Source organism: Cupressus sempervirens, chromosome 7, assembly GCF_028749045.1.
Source record: "Cupressus sempervirens isolate cs-2001-9-10 chromosome 7, ASM2874904v1, whole genome shotgun sequence".
NCBI classification, from domain to species: domain Eukaryota; kingdom Viridiplantae; phylum Streptophyta; class Pinopsida; order Cupressales; family Cupressaceae; genus Cupressus; species Cupressus sempervirens.
The window spans coordinates 901,950,800-901,963,871 of NC_143124.1; the positions used below are offsets into that span (position 1 = coordinate 901,950,800).

Below are 13,072 nucleotides of genomic sequence, written 5' to 3' on the forward strand. Positions count from 1 at the left end.
ATTATCAACACCAAACTATTAAAATAATATCGAGTTCAAGTATCATTGTTTAGACTTTCAATGATTAGAACTTTATGCTAAGTTTCAATCATAAAATGGATTATCTAAATCCTCATCTTCTTCTTCTTCATCAAAGGCATTAGTTGGTTCACAAACATTGTCAATGTTATTGGGATCAACTATACTAATAACATTATTGCTTTCCACATTGTCTAACACTTATTACTTTTTCATTGTACAAAGAGCTTGTTTGTTTGTAATTAACATCCTACATGAAAAATATTATATAAGTAGCTTGCAACTCCCTTCACCTATTGAAGATGTTATTTAATGTTTCAAATATGATTTATTGCTATATAGAGCTTCCAATTATTCGGAGAGGGGTCATTATCAGCAATTGGATATAAAAATTTCAATGGAAGAAGTCTTAAGGGCTAGTTTAATTTGATATAATAAATATTTGAACTTCAGCAAATTTTGTTTTGTAATGTTATAAATCTTTATTCAAATTTTGTAATAATTGTTTTTTTATCACCAAATTATAGAATGTCCCCAGTGGAACTATACCTAGTTCAGACTTAGTATACCTGGGTCTGCCTTGGTTAGACCTAGGTTTGACCTAGATTTGACCTGGAGTAACCAACCTACTTGGGTTTGAACCCAAGTGGAAACCAAAAGGGAACCAAGACCAAGACCAAGAACCAGTTTGAAATTTGCCTAATCCAAAGGGCCAAGGGGAGAACTGAGTAATTAAGTATTATACATATAATAGTTGATAAGTAAGAGATATTTTCCACAGCAAGTCAAATTGTGATACTGCTATCAGGATTCAACTAATTAGTTTTCAAGTAAAACTCATTCACCTATTTTTCATGAATAGGGGTTCACAAGAAACCATCTCTCATGAGAATGAATGGAACACTTAGCACTCGTTGCATCTAGGTGATGCTCAAAAGGGTGAAGCATTGTACCTTCTTGGAAGGTCACTCATCCCACTATTGCTCCAATTAAAGAGCGCTTAACCATGGAATTTCTTCTAAGGTTAAGCCTGCTTGGTTTGATACCACATTTAGAAAACCTTCAGCAAGTGTTCTGTCTTGCGGACCATTCATAATAGAACAATTTTAGCTCATCAACTTATAAGTAGGAGATATTTTCCAAAACAAATCAAATTGTGATATTGCTATAAAGATTCAACTGTGTAAGAGTCAAGACAAACTCATTGAAATCATGTTTCATTAGTCGTGGTTCATAAGAACATGTATCTCATTAAAATGAATGGCACACTTAGCACTCATTGCATCTAGGTGATGCTCACACAAGTGAAACATTGCACCTTCTTGGAAGGTCGCTCATCCCACTATTGTTCCAACTCAAGTGCACTTGACCATGGAGTTCCTTCCAAGTTTAAAACCACTTAGCTTGCTACCCCCTTAACAAAATCTTCAACAAGTGTTGTCTTGTCAACCTTAAATAATAGAATGCTTTTAGCTCATCAACTGAGAACTACAAGATATTTTCCACAAGAAATTAAATTGTGATATTGCTATCATGACCCAACTGTGTAGTTTTTAAGTCAAACTCATTGACACATGTTTCATGATTCATGGTTCGCAAGAACATGTTCCATGAATGGCACACTTAGCACTCATTGTATCTAGGTGATGCTTGAAGAGTGAAGCATTAGACCTTCCCAAAGTTCACCTATCCTAGCATTTCTGCAACTTAGGCATGCTTAACCATGGAGTTTCCTCCAAGATTAACCTCACTTAGCTTGTTGCACCATTTGCCCCTTTAGCTTAACTAAGGAGGACACCAATGAATCATTCATTATAGAGCCCCTTTAGCTCATCTATTGATATGTATGAGATATTTTCCACAAGTAGTTAAATTGTGATATTGTTGTCACGATTCAACTGTGTAGTTTTTGAGTTTCATGGACTATGAAAAATATTATTGCAATCGCTAATTATTAATCTCTTATCTTATAAGGACTATTTAACTGCCGAAAATTAATTCCCAACTAATATTGAAAAATAACACAACTGCAATTTCACCAATAAAAATACAAAAAGAAATTTGCAACACAATGATGCAATATCTTTGGACAAATTGTCCCTGGAAAAACCCCTAAGGGAAAACCAATTTTGCAAATGAGAAATATATTAAATTTCAGCAAATTAAGAGTTACAAAATTCCTTGCCTCTTACTGGCAGAACTTCAACAATCTCCCAATTCCTCCTGTTGATATTCCCCAACTATTATCCCCAATGCTATCTGACGCAAGGCAGTACGATGACTAGGGGCAAAGGCACACCTAGCAATCAACCAACCTTGTAGAGTTAACACAACGGAAGCAATCAAGAAGAGACAATGCCAAAAAGGAGAAAGAACAAGAAATCTTTCATTGATCCATCAAATTTTCATCATACAAGCCCAGCTATGAGGCCTTCCTAGTTACGGCCAATACAAAGAATCAAATACACATCAAAATAACCTCCAACATGCGAGATATATGATCTCCTTTACAGATTCTAACTCCTAAAAATTGAACCCTAAGTCTAGACCAAGACCCTCTATTTATACTTGCCAAAACAACTTATAGAATATTCTAGATCATCATATGGAGAAGGTCGACCAAATAACGATGTATACGCATCCCAATGATTGATCCAATACATTAAATTACAGCCTTAAATTAAATACGCAAGTCGGCTTACAAATGAGAACAAAATAGACAACTCAATGAAAAACATCACAAAACAACAGTAGCAAAGGTCATCGAGGCACTTGGTGAATACAAAACAGAAGCACTTGACGAAAGAAGAACCTGAGCCACCCAATGAACAAAGGAAAAATCACCTCCACCGAGCCAATCACCAACGAAGTCACCAAGTAGGTCCACAAGTATAATCGAGCTCACATCTACCGAGCAGGATAGCAAAGCAACTCAGGATGCTCCTACATCATTATCATTGCACCCTTACTAATGTTGCAAGACTATTTGCTATTACTGCAAATTCATTTGCTGACATTGCAAATGCTTCTCAAGCTTGATCAACACATGTGCCCCTCTAAAGAATGCATAATACCCTTTATCCTGAAGGACAGTTACAAAAATCAAATTCATACATAAGCCTGGCACATGCAACACATCATGAAGTGGAATTATCTTTCCATTCTCCTTCTAAAAATGAACAATCCCTTTCCCAACTAGGTTGAGATTGGACATGTTCCACATAAAAATTTGGATATTGGTGTTCTCCTTATAACTAGAGAAGTACTCTCTAACTCCTATCATATGAAATGGTGCCCCTCTATCTATATACCAAACACACTGTGAGGTTGAGCTAATCATACAAGCAATGAGTGCAAACTCATATTTCATTCTACTAGAGAGTTCTACACTTGTTGAAGTTGTCACCTGCTTCTTTCCCTTCTTCCTTTAAGGGCAATCACTGACATAGTGATCAATCTCATGACAACCGAAGCACTTGATTTTAGATAGGTCCTTCTTCTTCTCACTTTGTGAATTTGATCCTTTGCTAGACCCCTTCTTTGCTTTCCCTTTCCTCACTAGGGCAACATTTTCTTGTTCCACCTCACTTTTCTGGCAAGGTGATTCGTCCACCGACAACTTGAACAAAGACATCACATTGCTTAGTAAACCCATTTAGGGCTATTCGTACTAGCTCATCATCACTAGGACTATCTCAAACAACTGCTAACTCATCCTCGACAAGTCCAAGCCTGGTGAGGTAATTTGTGACATCTCCTCCCTTATTCATCCAAGTATTCTTCAACTTTTCTCTCAGAATTAGCTTCCTATTAGTGGTAGCATTCTCGTACAAATTCAAAATGGCGTCCCACATTTTCTTCGTTGTACCTAGCTTTGAGATATGTGGAACAATATGGTCCTTGACACCATCAAGGATTATCCTCCTCGCCTTGGCACCATCCTTCTTGTATGTTGCAAGCTGTGTTGCACTGTGAGTACAGCTACAACATTGGTAATATAATCCTTAATACCATTCTTTTCCAACAATAAAGAAAGTTTGGCCTTCTAGACACTAAAATTCGAGGCACCACCCAATCTGTTATGATCTCTCAAACCAGCTAAAGCCATCTCAGGGGATAAAAGCAATAATAATTCTAAAGAGATCAAACTAGATTTTATGAACCCTCAATTTCTTTCCTACGGTAATTTTTTTCTACCCTCAACATTGCTTTGATACCAAATGAAAAATACCATTGCAGTAACTGATTATTAATCTCCTATCTTGTAAAGATTATTTAACTGCAATAGTAATATTTTACAAAGAACCCAACTCTCATAAGAATAGAAGGAACATTTAGCACTCATTCCACTAGGCAATGCTCATGGGGGTGGAGCATTGGACCTTCTAGGGCTACACTTCAATTTATGCCTAGGGATTTCAAGAACTATTTTTTGTTGGAAAAAAGTCATATGAACTACACTCTGGGTTAGCTCTATGGTTAAATGTATAAGGCACGGGCCTTAATAGATCCTCAACATTCTTAATTTAAAATGTATATTTATATGATCTAAAAAATATTATATCTAAGAGCAAAACAGCTATATTAGAAACCTCACTTTTGGATCATCTCAGAAAAGGATCACAATATCTGGAAGGAACACAAACATAGTGTGCTAGAAATAATAAACGAGAAACTAAAATAATAATAAAAAATTAAGTTGTCCTAAATTACAAATCAATGATCTACAAATCTGTGATATTTTGAAATCCATAGAATTCTCTACTGATCTCTTTTATTTGATGATGATTATTCCCACAACTTCACATTTGGTTTTCTCTCTATATTTTAAATTTAATTTAAGGACACTTCCACAACATATCAATGAAATCCTAAAACTAAGACATAAACCTCATGTTGGAATGTGTAATTTCCCCTCAAATGAAATGTAAAAGCATAATAGAGGAATCTAGAACCTCCAGCAAGATTACTGAATAGGGTTAGGTCAAATTAATACTTAGGTTTGTAAAGTTCTAGAAGTTATTTATGTTTAGATAGTTCTAGAAAAGTCTATTTGGTCTTATGTCAATTAATTTAGATGTTTTCAGAAACAATCAAAGACCTCTATAAATAGAAGCATCTTGTAATGTTACTGATATGGACAAAATGGTTAATGAAATATATTTACGCCGAGAGGCATAACCTACAGTGGCAAAATGGGGGAATGAAGTGTTGTGACTATGTTAATGTTAAGTTTTTACTATTAAAAATTGAAAGCCGACTAAGTAACATTAATATATAAATATACCTTCTATATCTCATACAATTACCGACTTTCATTCAATTTTAGTTTATTCATGAGTTGTATTCTTCTTCCCTCAAAGGCTTGGATCAGAAAGCTGCCTGTAAGAAAAATTCTCGATTTAGCTTAGACCATTTAGATTTCACAGGTAATCACTATATTGCTACACACATACTTTTAATTATACTGAAATAGTCAAGTTTTCTCTTTGCCTTTTTTAAATTTTGGAATCACAATTGGACCTTTGTAGTTTCAAAAATCTACTCATTTAAAACAACTGCATCTCAACTACTCAGTTCAGCACTGAGCAGCATTTCAGTCATGGAAAAATGCATATTAGTAAATAATTGTTTAACTCAACGCTGGCCGTGCTCCTCTCATGCCAATTATCCAAAGGCCTCATTATACTAAAATGGGAAAAACCATTAGAGGACAACTCAACTCTCTGTCGCCAAGTTTTCCAAAAAAAACAACTCTCGGCTGGATTCAGTTGTTGGGAAAAAAATCACAATGCAGTGCACGAGAAGCAATTCAGAGATGCCCGGAAGCTCAATGGTAACACAAAATGGTGACCCAAAAATGGATTCCTCGGCAGACATGGATTGTATCGGGACTGGGTTGGATGTCAAATGTGTTATCTTTGGCAACAATGAGGCGCTTTCTATTGATTCGCTTGACAACGCTGAATCATACTTGTTTTCAATCATTTTGAGTGCACAAAAACAAACTAACTTCACTAGCATAACTCTTTGTAAGTGGATTGCAAACATATAATACCGATTTTGCTCCATAAATCAGAGCATACCATTGAGCCTTATGAAAAAGGAAATATTACAACACGAATTCTATCTCAGTAGAAGATTAACTTAGGTGAATCAGAAAGAGGAAATACATGATTCCATTTCACTGGAAGAATTACTTAGATGAAGTAGGAAAAACGTTTCAAGTACTCTTTTAGGAACGATTAGGGTTTAATTAGTTTAGGGTTATGGGTGAGTAAGGTTAAATTAGCACCCCAAATATAACTATAGCTTATTTAAGTTGGGCTTTAGGTTTTAGTTGAATTAGTGTTAACGTTACTATTTTCTTTAGGATTTAGTTAAATTAGTGTTAACGTTACTATTTTAGAATAAAATTAGAGTATAGTTTAGGGTTTTGTATATATTAAATTTGTTTATATCTTTCAAACAATGATAGACTTAGATTAAGCTTTATATTAATCTCTATTTTAATTGTCTATAATTGTAATACAAAGATAGGTTTTGTCCATAATTTACTATGAGAATATCATATTTATTTATGAAATATATTAATCTTTACTTTCATAATTTTTAATAATATATAGCTCAATATATTTTATGTTTCATTTGTTTGTGAAAGACTACTAATTTAAATCCTATTACTTTTAATGTTATCACATTCAGATTATGCCTCGTCCAAGACAAAATTTTGAGAATGAAGAGCAACAAAAATAGTATCAAAGAGAATATGCTCGGAATTATATGAGACGACGACGTGAACAAAGGAATAATGCTCAAAGAGAGGAAGCTATAAGTCCTAGAAATGATTAGCAACAAATACAACACAAAGAATATGCACAAAATTATATGAGACAACGACGTGAACAAATGACTAATGCAGAAAGAGAAGAAGAAAGGAATCATCAAAACCAACTTGATAGAGAAAGACATGTCAAGCGTAGGGCAACTATGACAATGGAAGAGATTGAAGAAGAAATGAGATAGCATGCAAATAAGATGAGAGCACATTGTACACAAACATCTCAAGATAACCAAAATATAGTGAGAAGACAAACAAAAAGATCTATGAGCCTAGACGAGTTGAATGAAAGAGAAATACAGCAAATACAACTATGTAAACGTGACTCAAATCAAGGAAAAATTCAATCTCATGAAAATGGTGGGTTTAGTTCCGATGGGATGAATTCTATGACAATAGATCATGTTCTACAAACACCAACTAATCGAGTAGAGGATCTTATGGATGTTGATTTAGGCAATTATAATTTACAACAAGAGTTCACATCACAAATAAGAAGACAGAGACAATTGAAAAGAACGCAAAATAGAATGGATAAGGGGACAATCAATACTATTCAAAATAATGGGATTGACTTGAGGACGTTACAAATAATGTTTTGAAATGCACTAGATAAACTTGCTATGCCGAGCATGTGCTACATTTGTCAAGAAAGTTATCTTTCAATGAAGGTTGCACGGATCCCTGACGGCCCTATTTGTCATCGATGTCAACAAGAAAAGAATGAACATCGATTTTCAACATCAAACAACATGGATCCCGGTCCACAACCATCACAACTTTCTAATCTAACACAAATAGAAGAAATGTTGATAGCACGTATCAACCCCATTCTTCAAGTTACACACGCAACTGGAGGTCAATTAAAATATAAAGGGCATACCATAAGTTTTCCCCAAGAAGTAAGAGAAATAGCCAAAATCTTACCACATCGCATAAAAGATTTACCTATTATCATTGTTCGCAAGAAGGATCAACGTGGAACAATTTATAATTTTACAGTCAATAAAGAGAGGGTTTACAGAGCACTTCAATTTTTAAAAAATCATGATAAGTTCTATAGAAATGTTCAAATTGATGAAGATGCACTTAGTGAGCTTACATCCAATTCAGATGATAACATCTTTGATCAACTAAACTCAATTCATATGGAATTTGATTCGGATGCAAATGAATATGTATTTGCAGGTCCAATATTGGAGATGGATCAAGGAAATATTATCAATCATACTACATCAATGGCCTCTAAACCACCAAATGCACGAAAAGAGATGGAACTAATTCATGCATGGATAAATAACCCAAATGTAGATCCTGGATCACTAATTGATTGGCCAGGAATTGGAACATCTCCAGTGACTGAGCATGTCACAGAAGGATTACTTGATATGGCTTTTCCAACACTATTTCCGGACAGACGATGCAATTGGATCGAACCAAGATTGATAAGAGTCTATCTTCATGAATTTGTTAAGCATTTACTTTGATATAGAGATCATCGCTTTGGACGACACCCACCTTTTAGGTATTATATGATGAATATGATCATGCGACATCGTGCACAAAATTCATCAGCAGTATTTGCCAAAAAGAGCTTGCAAGATATGCCAATCACAATCAATGAGTTACGAGAACATATGGAAAATGTCACTCACTCACATCTAGCAGATTGCTTGATGCGTTTTGGTACAACTCTAAGGGGTACAAGGTCTTATTGGGCAAAGTGTCAAGCTTAATTAAGTGATCTCTTGCATCAAATTGGAACACCAACAATTTTCTTTACTTTGACTGCAGCAAATATGTATTGGCCCGACTTACATGCATTAATGTTAGGAACAGAACCATCTAATCCACAAGAAGCACAAAAATGGCAACGACAAAATATTATCGACTATCCACATATTGTTGCATATTATATGCATCTAAGATATACAATGTCTCGAAAGAAAGTACTACTAAAGGGAATGAAAGTAAAAGATTTTTGGTCAAGATATGAATGGCAACACAGAGGATCACCACATGTGCATGGATTCATATGGTTAGAGGGAGCACCTAACATAGAGAGCCTTGATTGGAGAAATCAAGATAGTTCAAAAATATTTTGATTCTATTATACATGCATGGAATCCAAGGGGAGATCCACATCAATCGAAACATATAGGTATGATACCAATTCTTCTATAGGTATTCAACATATATTATGCTTATTTTTCTATTTTACTTAATAAAATATGTTATATCTTCAATAATAGGTCCTACAAAATTTTACACAACATCCATGCCTTCGAAATACACAACTAAACCAAGTAGACTTTGAACGTGATTATGAAGAGTTGCTCAATTGTGTTGAACACCATACAATATGCAGAGAGGGTGCTTGCCTTCATAAAAAAAGAGGCAAAATGGTTTGTAGGTAAGATATTTATATAGATTCTTTTTTTTTTACGAAGAAATGAAAAATTAGTGTACACGCTAATAGTTTTCTTTATTTTTTAGGTATAATGCACCATGGCCATTACATCTGGATGGATCAAGATTATTCGAAGATCCAACAACAGGAGATAAAATATATGAACCAGCAAGAAATGATCATCGAGTAAACACACATAATTGTACCATACTTCAGTTGTGGAGAGCAAATGTAGATTGGCAACCTGTTCTTTCAAGACATGTCGTAATGAATTATATTGCGAAGTATGCAGCAAAAGCAGAAAAGAGTTCTAAGACATATCATCAAATGTTGGTAAGACTTGCAAATATTGAAAATCCAAATGAAGCAGCATCAAAGGCATATAAGAGACTAGTAACTGAAACCCTAATTGAAAGAGACATTGGTGCACAAGAAACATGTCATATGTTATTAGAGTTGCCATTAGTAGAAAGTAGCAGAGTATTTGTTATATTAAATGTTTCAAGAGAGGTGTTCAAGCCAGTGATAAAGAATGAAGAAAATGATAATGAAGCTCACCTAAAACTTTTCATTGAAGGATATATGGATAGACCATATGCAATGGAAAGTGTCACACTAATAGATGCAGCTAGATCTTGGACCTATAACCCTAGAAGAAAACGAGATAATAAATGGCAAGCAAGGGCAGTGGCAGCCATTGTGAGAGTGTTTCCAAGATTTACAAATATTCCTTCACGAAACTCACAGAAATGGGTTGATTTTTGTTGGTCAAAGTTATTATTATACAAACCATTTCGTAATATACAAAGAAATATTGGAGTAGATGATACTACAATTGTATCCAATTGGGAGTCCCTTAATTATAATCCATGGCATGTGGATAGGCAGACTATTGAAAATGAATCTGAAAATAATGTTGAAACTCATTATGATTCTGAAGATGAAAATGAATTACCAAATAATAAAAATATAATTGAGCATGAGTGGGAGATAATATCAAAACTACATCGTGGACAAATGATGGATCTAACAGAAATAGATATGCTGGGAAGAAGAGATATTGACAGACAAAATCCACGGAGTGCAGAATATCGAGGAGAAGAATACACAAATAATGCAATACATTTTATCAATGCTATGAAACAAAATAATTTACTTATACCTGAAGATATGATGATGAGTATATCATATGAAACTTTAGGTGCTAAGTAAAAGAAGGCACTTGATATTATTATGACACATTATGATCAAGGTGAACATGTCATGCCATTATGTATGATAATTCAAGGAACAGCTGGAATAGGGAAATCATATCTAATTCAAGCCATTCGTCAAGCTCTTTATGATGCATCAACACCATAACGTTCTCCCCTATTATTATTAGCACCAACTAGAATTGCAGCTTTTAACAATGGCGCATCAACAATTCATTCAACTCTAACATTTCCTCTTACAGATTTTTCTAACTTACAAGGCACAAAGCTCACAACATTACAAGAAGAAATTCAACATATTAGGTATATATTAATTGATGAAATGAGTTTTATTGGTCAAAATTTGTTACAAAATATAGATTCAAGTTTACGTCAAGCTTTTCCAGAAAATTCAAACATGAATTTTGGAAGAAGATCAATTATTTTAATAGGAGATTTGGGACAACTACCTCCTGTTAGTGACAAACCACCTTATGATAGTAATGTTAGTGCAAAGTTATTATGGGAAGAGTTTAAGACTATTGTTACTTTGGATAAAGTGTTCAGACAAGAAGGTGAAAGTGAAGACCAACAAAGGTTTTGCCAATTAATCACTAATATAAGAGATGCAACTCCAACTATAGATGATTGGAAATTATTAATGACAAGGATAGATGTTTCATTGCTTCAAAATGTTAAAGAGGAATTTGATAATAATATTCATCTATTTGCAACAAATGATAGTGTTCATAACCATAATAGAAAGAAATTACATTCACTAAAAAAACCAGTTGCCTGCAGCATTGCATCAAAAGAAGTACTAATCCAGGGGGAGATCAAAATGATGAACTAGATATTGAATTATTACTTGCTAAGGATGCAAGGGTCATGTTCACATCTAATTTATGGATTGAAGCAAGACTTGTCAATGGAGCTCTAGGATACATTCGAAATATCATATACAAACCTAGAAATGTCCCACCAGATCCACCAACATATGTTATGGTTGAATTTGACAATTACTCTGGAATGCCATTTGAAGATGAAGCTCCAAAATTAATTCCCATTTCTCCAATACAAAAAGGTCACACACGTCAATTGCCCTTACGTTTGGCTTGGGCATTAACTATCCATAAATCACAGGGATTAACACTTTCCAAGGCAACAGTTGACATTGGACCAAGAGAAAGGATAGGACTAACATTTGTTGCTATATCATGAGTTAAGTCTTTAGATGTACTTCTAATTTCACCACCATTTTCTTATGATCGTTATGAAAAGATGAAGACAGGGAAGCAAGTTTTGAAAAGGAAAACAGAGGAGGAACAACTCAAATCTCTAGAAAGAGATTAATTGTATTCATTGTATATACTATATTTCAATATCTATAAAACATAATGGATATGATAAGTGTCATGCTTTAAAAAGAATATTTCAGATTAAAAATTTAATAGATTTCAGTTTTACATGTTGCGCTGCGGATGCTACTAGCTTAGATATCTTTATGCATCTATCTAAAACACACGGAGAGATATCAATCTCGAGGCGCCTATCTATTCTCGATAACTATATTAATGAAATATATTAGTGCCGCGGCACATTGAGTATTTTTCCATTTTTGTTTATTTTGTCCATCCACCAAGGCGTATCAGAGTTGTCCTCGGTTTCTACACCTCGGACCTGAATTATGATTCCCTCAAAACTACTACTTGGGCGTGCAGATCATTCTAACACTGAGCTACTCGTTCCTTAAAGCTTCGGAGAATGGATTTCTCTTCCAACGGAGACTGCATATTCTATGGAATTATTTCACCTGCAATAGCTCCAAGACTTTTCAGAAGACTTTTCAGCGGGCCCTCCTGAAAACAAAATAAGCTAGACCCCCTCCACGGGACCAATAAACAAATTCATAGACGAAGCATCGACGCACAAATCTAAACTTAACGCCAGATCTACAAACTCTTGAGTTGAATACGCATTAAATTATAGAGGGTATTGCTCTTAAATCCATAAAATTCAATGAATTACCTCATAAATTATACGCGAATCCCTCAATCTTCTTCGTGAATGTTGAATGTTACCCTCTTTTTGCAATTAGCCCTCTTTTGTAATTTTAAGCTAAAATCGTCAATTTGAACAGATGTGCAATACGACTAAAAAAACAAAAGAAAACCAGAAGTAGAAACAAGAAATCCTATCTTAAGACTGACCTGAACATACAACAGCCTTTCGCGCGTATCACATCACTAATCGGCCGCAGCGCCTGCTGCTTCTTACGCTTCACTGCTCGCAATGGCGGTGACCCAATTTATGATTATATTCGTCGAATATTTGCATCCATATCGTCGAATATTTGAAGAGATTTGTCTCCATAAGAGAGAGTTTTTCATATGTAAATCTATTGAAATATATATATATATATATGATGTTATTGATTATAATAAATAATATTATAGTATATATAATATTATATAATTATAAATTAATTTGGGAAAATTTTGTAGCGTAAGAGATGTGATTTTTATTAATAAGGATGTCAAGTTTTTGTTTCCTTATATGTCAAAAGGTTTGTATATGCACATATACAATGGTAGTCATTTTTGTTAAGTG

General features: G+C 34.3%; 1 protein-coding gene across 1 annotated transcript in view; it reads right to left on the reverse strand.

The window, feature by feature from the left end:
* Nucleotides 1-12,744, reverse strand: part of LOC149550417 (uncharacterized) — a 29,038-nt gene extending 16,294 nt beyond the window's left edge. Inside the window, exon 1 of the mRNA XM_089793436.1 lies at nt 12,673-12,744. The gene's annotated coding sequence lies outside the window, so the exon portion shown is untranslated. The remainder of the gene's footprint in view (nt 1-12,672) is intronic.
* Between the last annotated feature and the right edge of the window lie 328 nt (nt 12,745-13,072).